The sequence below is a fragment of the Opisthorchis viverrini genome, assembly GCF_000715545.1.
Source record: "Opisthorchis viverrini unplaced genomic scaffold opera_v5_137, whole genome shotgun sequence".
In the NCBI taxonomy this organism is placed as follows: Eukaryota; Metazoa; Platyhelminthes; class Trematoda; order Opisthorchiida; family Opisthorchiidae; genus Opisthorchis; species Opisthorchis viverrini.
Genome location: NW_008751790.1, coordinates 1,024,950 through 1,035,982, shown reverse-complemented (window position 1 = coordinate 1,035,982; position 11,033 = coordinate 1,024,950). Strand labels below are relative to the sequence as shown.

The following is an 11,033-nucleotide window of genomic DNA, read 5'->3' as shown; positions in this document are numbered from 1 at the left end:
GGATCTCCACTGTGGAGGCTGCAAGTCTCGGAATCGAGTTTGAATCGGCAGATTCAAGCGGGACCGTAGCAGCTGAACAAGCCTTTGCAATACGCTCTCTGTCCATCAGCCTACCAGTCATCAGTCCAACGGAGATAGTTAGTCAATATAATCACTTGAAGGATACTACCTTTGTGGAGCTTCCAGATAAGCATGTGAGAATATTGATAGGAGAAGACGTTTCAGAGGCACGCACGTCTATGGAGAAGAGGTTGGGCAAGCAGGAGGACCCCTACGCTGTTAAGACGCCTTTGGGTTGGGTTCTACTTGGTCCGTTGTCTATGGGGCATAGAGTCTGGAGACATGTGCACCATGTAAGTATGAAAGATGATGACATTACTGCTCGTCTAAAGGCTCTGTATGGGACTGATTCACGATTTAGAGACTCCGGGCGTATGCCAACGTGTCGAAGACAAAGAGGCGCTTCGAATCGTTGAAGAGTGTTCAGTGTTCAAGGATGGTCATTACGAAATACCATTACCGTGGAGAACGGCTGAAAGACTCCCCGATGATTATCGTCTAGCCCATTCTCGATTGCAATATATAAGAAGGCGTTTTGCAAAGGATCTGATTTTGTTAGCGCGATACAGAGAACGCATGAACGATAACATCATTAAGGGCTAACTTGAACCTGTACCAACTCATCAATCTAAATCAGGGAACAAAAGGAAGTGGTATTTACCTCATCACCCCGTTTTGAATGCGAAGAAACCAGAAAAGCTGCAAGTTGTCTTAGATTGCGCGGCCATGTTTGAGGGTGGATCACTGAACGATAGATTGTATCAAGGTCCCGACACTACTGCGAGTTTGTTGGGAATTCTTTCACGCTTCCTGAGTGAGTACCATGCTGTGGCTGCAGACATTTCCAGAATGTTCATGCAAGTAAAGGTTCCCGAAGCCGCAAGGGTGGCGGAAGAACCGAGGGAAGAAGCAGGATTTGCGTTCACAAGAACAATCTACTGGACGGATTTAACCATAGTGCTTCACTATATACGGAACACTGCCACTCGCTATAGTAACTTCGTGGCAAACAGTATCTCTACGATTCATCAGTAGTCGTCACCCGATGATTGGCGTCACGTAATGCGTGAGGACAATCTGGTAGACTTAGTCTCTAGAGGAGTAACTTCTCCGGCTGCCCTTCGATATTGGTTCAAGAAGCCAGCCTTTCTGGAAGCGTCCGAGGCCCAGTAGCCACGCTACGAACCAAACTTCATACCAGAAGAAATAGAATCGAAGACGAAACGTGCTTCGATTAACGAGACCGCTGCTTCGGAACCAACTGGGTTGCATCTTTTAGTGGAAAGATGTTCCGATTGGTTTAAACTTCTACGATCTGTGGTATGGTTGACAAGGAACAAGCCTTTGCAATAAGCTCTCTGCACATCAGCCCACCGGTCATGAGCCCAACGAAGGTAGCTTGCTATGTGAAAGAGGTAGTTTGGATAAACTTTTGTGGCCGCATGTTGCTAAACATCTTGTCATACTGCCCTCGAAGCATAACGTCACCAGGTTGATAGTTTGGAACGCTCACGTGCTGAACGGGCATTGTGGACTATCGCATACGTTAGCCTAACTGCACCAGAGATATTGGGTCGTTCAAGGAGTATCGATGACTAAGCGGGTGCTCCATGGTTGCTGGACGTGTCGAAGGAACCTTACAACGGCTTCATGACAAGCTATGGCGCCACTGCCAGTCGACAGGATCCAGCCAGGATGGCATCCCTTTGAGATAGTTGGGTGTGACTGTATTGGACCACTGACAGTTAAGGGTGGGAGATAGACTGGGAAAAGGTACGGCTGTTTGTTCACCTGCTTACAGATGAGGACAGTGCACTTTGAAATGGCCTATTCATTATCTTCTGACTCCTTCATTAAGAGGAGGGGGAACTTCAGAAAAGTTTATCAGTGACAACGGTCCTAATTTCGTTGGGGCGGAGAAGGAATTGAAACAAGCCATAGATCGACTTTCACATTCCCGCATCAGCGCTGAACTAATGCGGTATAACGTCGAGTGGCAGCTCACTCCACCGTTGAGCAGCCATAGAGGCGAGGTATGGGAATGTCTCATACGTTCCGTAAGATGGATACTAAGGTCGACCGTAAATGAGCAGAATACGAACGACCAAGAACTAGTGACATTTCTTACGGAAGCAGAGCGGGTAATGAATGGACGCCCTATTGTGCCCAATCAAACCAACTATTTCGACAAGCCGGCACTGACGCCGAATGACTTGCTCATTCTCAATAATAGGGTACACGGAGTTGTGCCGGAAAGTATAACAGAGAGGTATACGAGAAGTTGGCAGCAGGTGAAATGCTTGACTCATATATTTTGGAAGCGCTGGGTGAAGGAGTACGTACCTCTGCTTCAAGAGCGAACTAAGTGGCAGAAACCTCAGAGGAACTTCAGGAAAGGGGATGTAGTCCTGGTGCAATCAGGTGCGTTCTCTCGGGAACAGTGGCCCGTAGGCGTGGTTGATGAATGTGAAACGTCGGGTGACGGTTTAGTTAGGACCGTAGTTGTACGCACACGAGATGGTAGGCTTAGGAGGGATGTGCGTAAGATCGGTTTGATAGAGTGTTGTGAGTAGGGGTGGTGGAAAGAGATGGGAACCGCGCGCTCAACTCTCCGCAGGTGGGAGATGGGTTTTCGAACTCATCGCATACAGAGAGACCACTGGGAGTTGGCGCGTGAGCAATTTCCGTTTGGCGTACAGCTGTAAGTCCACTCGGAACTTGAGGTAAGTAAAATATTCCAGCCAGGAATGACCATAGCTTGGTGGAGGAAAATCCACTGGGATTATGGGTGGCGGTGTAGAAGACAGCTTACCAACAGTGTGCTTCCGTTTCCAACCCCATGTGACAGCCGTTCCCCATATTTATTCCCCTTGACCGGATGAACTGAAACCTCCTTGTTTTACTGAACTATTCTTATAACTCTTACGGACTTTGGTCGGACATTGTTATTTTTGCGGTTGCTCGCCGTCGAAATCTGTTTGGTTGTGACGATATCGATTTTGAGGCGAAGTGATCTGCGCTTTATCCTCAGGCTGGTAATTGTACCGCTTATTTTGTAACCTTACGGTATCTGCAGAGGAGAATCCGTTAAGGTTTGTTGAATATGTACATTATTATAGTTGCAATAGTACCGTGATTCTAGAATTCGAATTTCTTGTTCGTTTTCCTGGATTGGCACGGGTGCCTCAAACTCAGGAAGCAGATATCCGTAACAGAGACCTTGCCAGTCGTTTTTGCGAACGGGGAACAAACACACCCCAAGCATTTATTTGATCCACTTGCAGATGATTGGATAGATGATTAGCGAATCATGCTATACTATTAACGCTTTTTCAGCAGAAAATCCTACAGTTTTTCACTGAAAAACTGGCGATCCTCATATAACTTGTGTTTTAAGAGTAACAACCCCTAAGTTGAAAACTTTCCCGAAGTCAAATGTAAATTTGGCAACGGGTTGCTAATGCAATCCCCACGTAATGGCTCAAACAGAAAAGATCGCCGGTTTCTTTTGGTCTTCTGATTTGCGGGCAATTTCGGCTTGTACTTTTTTCCTAGCATAGCACAAATATCATTAGGGCCGGATATCCAACATTATGAATACAGTTTCCAGACATATGATACCGAAATGCCACTCTAATTGGAGCGGCATCCCTGCGTTTTAGATTCCAAAGCTGGATTCACGTTTACATTTGCTGAAAGCCCTGTTCTGAAGGTAGATCTTATTATTTGCTGACACTGCACTGGTTTCATGCAGTCGACGTCGAAACTTTAAGGCCCTGTCGTTTTATTTTGCGGTGGGTGACTTCGTCATCAGATATCCGTTATGGTACACGCACAGTAAATGTCTTCATTTTTGTTTTTGCTTATTCATTAGCAAATTACTCCGCCATCCACACTCTGGCGAGTAACGGCGTATTATTCGGATAGACTCCTTTCACACACATGGGCAGCTAGTGCGTGAAAAGCTTTTAGCCACATACTTTTGTATTCACTAACATGAGACGGCTGATGGCACAATGATTCACACTGCTCTCGATGCACCATTCAAATTTGACCAATTTCACTATCCACAGAATATAAGACACGCAAAACTGTTGCTCTAGTTTAGCTTGGTGATGTTTTAAGTATGTAGTTCTAAACGTTAACCAGACACACCGAATGCCCAAAGCCTTTTCTCTTTTTCTGCACCGGTACTTCAACCTCGAAGATTATATGCTCCCGACGGATAACACAACAACTGGGAACAATAAAACCAAACCCTTATTCAAGAAATGTATAAATCAATGCGGATACTTCTTTTCATTCTGCCTATTCTATGACACAGGATTATTTCTGAGTCTTCTGTGGATAAAGCTCGAGGTGACTGACGACCTGGACGACAATCGACGCTGAAATATCTTCCCGGAACGTGTAGCCTGAACCTCCCCGCCCGTTTCAGTTGGCTGCCAAAATTATGGGTCGTCTTTGACCCTCCGGGCAAGTAGGCCAGATGTGCAAAGGAGTCCAGGGCGATCATGCGTCAACGAAAAATGTAACAATTTTTACGTGCACTTGTTGGGTTGGGTGCGAACATCTTCCTGTGAATCGTTACGGGGAAGGAAGGGAACGCTGACACCTTAGCTTCTTGTCAATCCTGTTTGCCCAGCTCCAGCATGGACAAACGTTTGACGTTCCCAAGTATTCAAGGGACCTTTGCAAGGCACATGACATACCCGAGTTTCGTCACCCACAGCTGAAGACCTGCATTGCGCTGAAACCGTACAAGAACAAAACGGGCACATTCTCGGCAAGAGAACAACCGATCCATCACTTTTGGTGACCTATCCTTTTCTCTGAATTGTTGTGCTGCTAAATGCCGCTGGCAAAACGCAGAGCAACTTTGGCTTACTCTGTTGACAGAGATGGATAGATGAGCAAAATATTCAAAATCGATGTTGAGGGTAGATACCGCATCTTTTTAAAGTTGTCCGAATCTTATGGATTTCACTACTTATAAATGAGTGCGGACAGGGGGATGCTGGTTATTTACACGCTAAATTGGTAATGGTTTAACCGTTAAAGCTATAGAAGCAGCACGAAGCGTTCTGTGTTCTCGTTATGATCTACATTAGCACTGCATGAATGTGTGTGCCAGTTTCCATGCAATGTGCATGAATCAGCCTGGGCATTTTAGTAGGGCTCAGAAACCATCACAGAAGTATGTGGGATATCGCTCAAATAAAAAGGTCACAATCAGATTAGTTTAACCCTCTTGTAACCAAAAAACGACGCGTAATTTCTCGCATGTCAAAGTTACCACGTGCTACGTGTGCCTATAAAACGCTCGTACCAAGGCTCCAAAAAATAATGCTATTCACACAGTCGGCTTGAATACAACTTTGACGCACCGGTCTACGAAAGTAGTTCCAAGCCCCTAAATCATTCGGGGAAACGCATTATGTAATAAGGTTTTCCGGTTTGTGGCGTTATTCTAGAGGCATGGGACGAACCACCTCGTACTACTTAAATCCGCCTGGTTCATTCATAAAACAACTGAGGCACCATACTTAGTTGCACTGAACAAAACAGGTTACATAAGAAAGGGAGGGGGACATGATGACGGCGCTAATACATCGGCTAGGCAAAAAGGTGATGTAGAATATGATAGGCCTTGCAAAGCTGATTTCAAACAGATTTCTCAGGGTAAGTGTCATCAATTGTAATAACACTGAACCATTGCACAGATTAAAAACGAAAGCTCTCAAGGTGGCTACAACCGGTCGCCCTTACTATTGACGACGACTATTGGAGGCTGACGGGAGGCGTACCGTCATGAATACAGCTTGAATACAGCTGCACATCTAGGTCCACTTTGTAATCCGTGCTCCTACCGACCTACATTATGGGATTAAGTGGACGACGGCGGACCGTAGGTAAATCACGGGGGTATACTACAAAAGAAATTACCTTAGTTGTGTTAAGCAGGAAACGAACTTTGCGTGGTGGCGTAATAATGAAGTAAATGTGGATTAAAGTGCACGGGATCCTCGTGACAAAGCACCCGTCATTTATATGACTACTTTGGTGAGTGGTTTGTGAAAACCATAATTGAACTAAGTGGGTGAGCCCGGTGTTGTAGTGAGAAAGCATTTCTAAAAGACTAGCGAACTAGGAGTATATGGGCTGATAAATGTTAGAACGAGTGTGCTTCAATAAAGTATTAATGGACAAAGATTCAAAGGTTTCTCCAATGAAAAATCAACCACCACATCTCATGTGAATTATTCTGTCTGTTTTCGGCTGTTCATTCATTCATAGGTGATAAACCCAGCGCCAACGGCTTCAGTGGACTTCGTGACACGAAGTGTGACCTAGTGCAACGAATGATTATGTATTCGATAACCGCAGCATTCACCCAATATTCGAGGGAGAGAATGAGGCAAGACCGTAACCGACGACCGCAAGGAAAGTGTCCACATGGAGCACGGGACGGACAGCAAGCTAAAAGCCACTGTCTCAGTTGGGATCCGTATCGATACTTAAGCGTTTGTAGACATAGCGGCCCATCGGGAGACTTAAATAACAGTGAACAGAGATTCTATCACACCGCTTCGATCAGCCGGGTGAGTTTTCCGACTAGCTTTGGACTGAGTATGAATATCTCAAGTCTCTGGAACACACACGGATTTAAATGAAGTGAAGCTGACTTTGTGCCTCAGCGAGAAATCTGCCACGAATTCAAACTAGATCCACGTAAATCTGGTTTACGTGGCTAGGACGCAACCTAGTCTCCGATTGGCCAGTTGCATGCCTCAAGTATCCTTATTGGCGGTTCAATCGCGGCTTATGAACTAAAGGATCTGGGACATCCAAATTGACTTTGTCGTGAGACACACCCTCAGTATGCGTCCTACTTGGCATGATTGTTTCTCTTCCATTGTTTTCATAGAAATACTGTCACAGCAGCCTGACGTTTGTTCATTCACTGTTCCTGATGGCCCTAAATAACGTCAACCGATTTTACAGTTAGTCACGTTACTCAGCCATTTGACATACAGTTCTGGTGAGTTTTCTAACCACATAAATTAAATTGAAATTGGATCTCCCCCAACCATATTTGGCAGCATGGACATCGTCTAGTGCTATTTTCATTCTATGATCCCAGATTATGGATAGCACTGCCCATCTGTGTGGAAAAACCGTCCGATGAATAAAGTAGCTTAGAGTTTTTGTGACTCCAATTGATTTGCATTTGAGCATTGTTGATGTGCACCCTTGATTGCTGCACATCGAGCATTGGATTTAATTCTGTATTCCATCCACAGATATTGTCGCGAACCCCTACCTTCGGCGAATAACTATGCCACGTTGATCCATAGCGTGCACACTACCCTACTGTTCAATTTCAAGGTCACCACGTCGGCGTGTCAGTACAACCAATCAGAAGGTTGACTCCCCTGCCAACCCTAACTCGGGTCCACTGCTGGGTTGGCTCATGGAATCACGGATTGATACACAGGATCGAGGCTTTCGCCGGAGTTTTCCGGGTCGGTTTTGTTCTCGTCGTTCAGCAGCTGTCGTTCACCTGCAGGGCACAAGTGAAAAAGGACACTGCTGTTTATGTTCTCAACGCGGGGCAGCATGCTTGCCAGCGCGAGGACTCGCATAACTGTCTAATAATACCTTGAACTAGGTTCTAGAAGGAGCGTGGACAACCGTCGGAGGAAGGTTGTTCCACACAGCTACTACCCGAAATGAGAAAAAATTTTGCTTAATGAATTTCTGCGCTCTGAGCGTGAAAATCTTTTCACGGTACCAGAACCGGCACTAGAGAGCAGATGAGATGGTCTCATGGGAATCTTTCGCCTTCTATCGGACCGCTCAAGGTAGCACAACGGGTTCTGCGGTAATATTGTTGGTCACGGATTCACGGGTCATTACATAGGATCGAGGTTTTCGCCGAAGTTACCGGGGTCGGTTTTGCTCTTGTCGTTTAGCGGCTGCCGTTCACCTGAAAGGCGCAGGCGAAATAAGGGTGTTGCGCTGCTCATTAAGTTCTCAGTGAGTGGCAGCAAGCTTTCCAGCGCGGGGATTCGCATAAAAAGCGTCCAATAGTGCTTTGTACTAGGTACTAAATGTAGTGTGGGCGATCGTCGGGAGAAGGTTATTCCACGCAGTAAATAACTAAAGTGTGCGCTCTAAGCTTGAAAATCTTCTTATCATTTCTCCGCCGTTTGTTGGCTGGATCAACGATGAAAATCCTATTGGTTAAGCCTTGTCCAAACAGAGCATAAGTATCAGGTCTCCCCGGAGTCGATGATACTCCAGGGGAAAGATGTCAAGCACCGCGAGAGGCGTTCCTTAGTCCACGGATTTGAGGCCGACAACCATTCTCGTAGCAGCTCATTGGACGCGCTCAATGAGGATTACGCCCCTTTCGCACGCCTAATACTGACGGAAAGGGGTAGCCGGGCCCGGACAATGGCAAGATCAGTGTCAAGCCGCGTACATCAAAGGAAGCAAAAATCTGAAGTTGGCGTTTTCCATTGGTTACTGATAGCCAAACGGTCCAGCTGAGTCCGTGATTGTCTTGCGGCTGGCGGCCTTGAAGTAACTCGATGTGAGCGTTTGTTGCTGAAGCTTGTACTGACCAGGAACAGACGATGTTCCACACACAACTGATTTGGTCGCTCTCCATTGTACCCACGCTGGGTGTCGACTCCAAATCTACTACCCAACTGTGCTTCTTCCGGATTTAGTTGTCCAATGTTGGCATTTGTATCACCCACCAGGATTACTATATCTGTTCTTGTCGAGGTCTCGACATATCTTGATAAAACATGTTTTTACAGTCCCAGACCCGCAGTCTGCCGAGTCGTACGGTTATACAATAAATAAACCGTTTATCGCACCGACTCGCATTGATCTTGATTGAACCAGATAACCTTAAAGCAAAAAATGAGTATTTACTGGGATCCAGTCCAGTAAGGCGCTTTCGGGTTTTAGGCCGAGTACGACTCCCATACCGTAGATACCACGAGCCATTGCGTCAGGAGCACCAGATACCCTAAGGTAAGTAGGAAGTAGTGTGTGGAACATCTGAGCTCGTCCAGTATAATGGCAGCTACGCACCGAGAAGGTGTTACAGCTTAACGGCTATTTTTATTATTTGCCCTTCGGAAAAACCGAGACTTTTCGTGTCTTTCCCGTGCGTAGAGGCCATGACTCTGATCCATAGGGCATTATGGATCGCACTACCGCAGTTTACACTCTACCTGTGGGAAACAAACTGAAGTTATGTGACGGGTAACAAAAGTTGCCCTGACATTACCGGTTAAGCAGTTAGTCTCGTCGTCAGCCAGTTCGCTTGAACGCAACAGCCCATGCCAGTTAATCTTGCCACAGCATCGACCGGCTTGTATGAGTTTTGGATTTGGTTTCACCCGTCCAGCTGTTTGGTGATTATAAATATGTGAACCAAAAAGTAGAGGAAGAATGTAGGGCTTTATTTAGAGCCCTTCTTCAGCCTCTGATTCAAAAATCTGAACCGAGAGACGGCCTTTGTTAGGTTTTTTTTGTGTCAGAGGCTAGAGGAGGGCCCCAAATAAAGCCCTACATTCTCCCTCTACTTTTTGTTTCACACTTTTGAGTCAAAAGCTTAAGGTAGGCTACCTCAACCGAAACCCGTTCCTCAGGATGGACAGCTGAGAGGTATCATTCGATCTTGAGTCTCTTCTTTCAGCTGCCATCACCCCTCCCCAGCCATCGGATAACGTGCTGTGGTCACTCTATCTACCGATTCCCCCTGCCACTCTTCCGTGTACAATATATCGTCTAGGAAAGTAAGTCGAAATAATCCCTTGCCAAACGCTAGAGATCTGTTCCACGGTGCAACCTGCAATGTTCGTACTCTCTGCTAATTTTGGAAACAGGTATCCCTGGCTGAAACCTTGCTCCCCCTCTGTCGATCTGTGTCGTTTCTCGGTAACACGCACACAAGACCCCATCTTGGTCGTATATATCAAGCCGCTCAGGACAAGCTCAAATGTTTCTTATTCCACCCTTCGGTCATCTGTTGATCCTGGCGTAATTGCGTACCTGAGGTGAGACTGAGGTAGCTCAGTGGGCAAGGCACCAACTGGTCGGAGGTTCTTTAGTTCGGGTTCAAACTCAGCATGTCGGCTGCTGCTATCTAGGCATCGACAATTTGGGAGTACCTCAGCTCTCGAGTCTCCTTCAGGTGGCACGGCAACTTGGTATCGAAAGGGTGTTAAAGCTGAGCGATTGTTTATTGTTATCTACGGTTTGGGGATTGCAACCAACACCAAGACTATGAGCCATTTAATGGGCTTGATCTCGGTAGACAACCTTTGTGCCGTACAGTTGTCAATACAGGTCGATGAAGTATATGGTGTTTATTTGTCGTATCGGCATGCGCAACGTCAGATTGCATTTCTGAAGCTTAGAATGACGGGTTTTTCTGGGACATTTCATGGGACATTTCATTTGGTTAGCAAGAAGAATGGATATAGTCTTCCATGCGGGTGATGTGAACATCTGTACCCGAAGGTGGTGAATCCTTGGTGAGCCGTTTAACGACCACACTACGGGAGTTTTAGAACAGAAATATACTATTGGTGGAATGGAGTACCTCGACCTTGATCTCGGTCTTCAGGAGAGAAGCATATTCACCATGCGAAGGACACCGTGGCATCAGCCTGGTAGCCGTAGCATCCAAGGTGCTGTGTGACGTTATTTTGCGCAGATCAAGTGACCATCGGGAGAGGAAGGCTCGTGCGAATCACGCTGGGTTACACCCTGACCCAGGATGCATCGACCATATCTTCATCTTGAGATAGTTCGCCGTCACGAAGAGACTGGACCTGCATACAGCAGGCGGGTAAGCGAAAACATGCTACAGCCGACGCCTCCCTTCTTTCACGTTCACGTTTTCCGTCTTCCGCCCTCCCCCGCCCAAATTTGAATACTTTATC

The 11,033-nt window shown here is 46.4% G+C and overlaps 1 protein-coding gene across 1 annotated transcript in view; it reads left to right on the top strand.

Annotated features, from left to right (window-relative positions):
- Window positions 1-7,082: 7,082 nt before the first annotated feature.
- Window positions 7,083-11,033, top strand: part of T265_06466 (hypothetical protein) — a gene marked incomplete at both ends in the record, with an annotated part of 21,629 nt that continues 17,678 nt past the window's right edge. Inside the window, one exon of the mRNA XM_009171734.1 lies at window positions 7,083-7,102. The remainder of the gene's footprint in view (window positions 7,103-11,033) is intronic.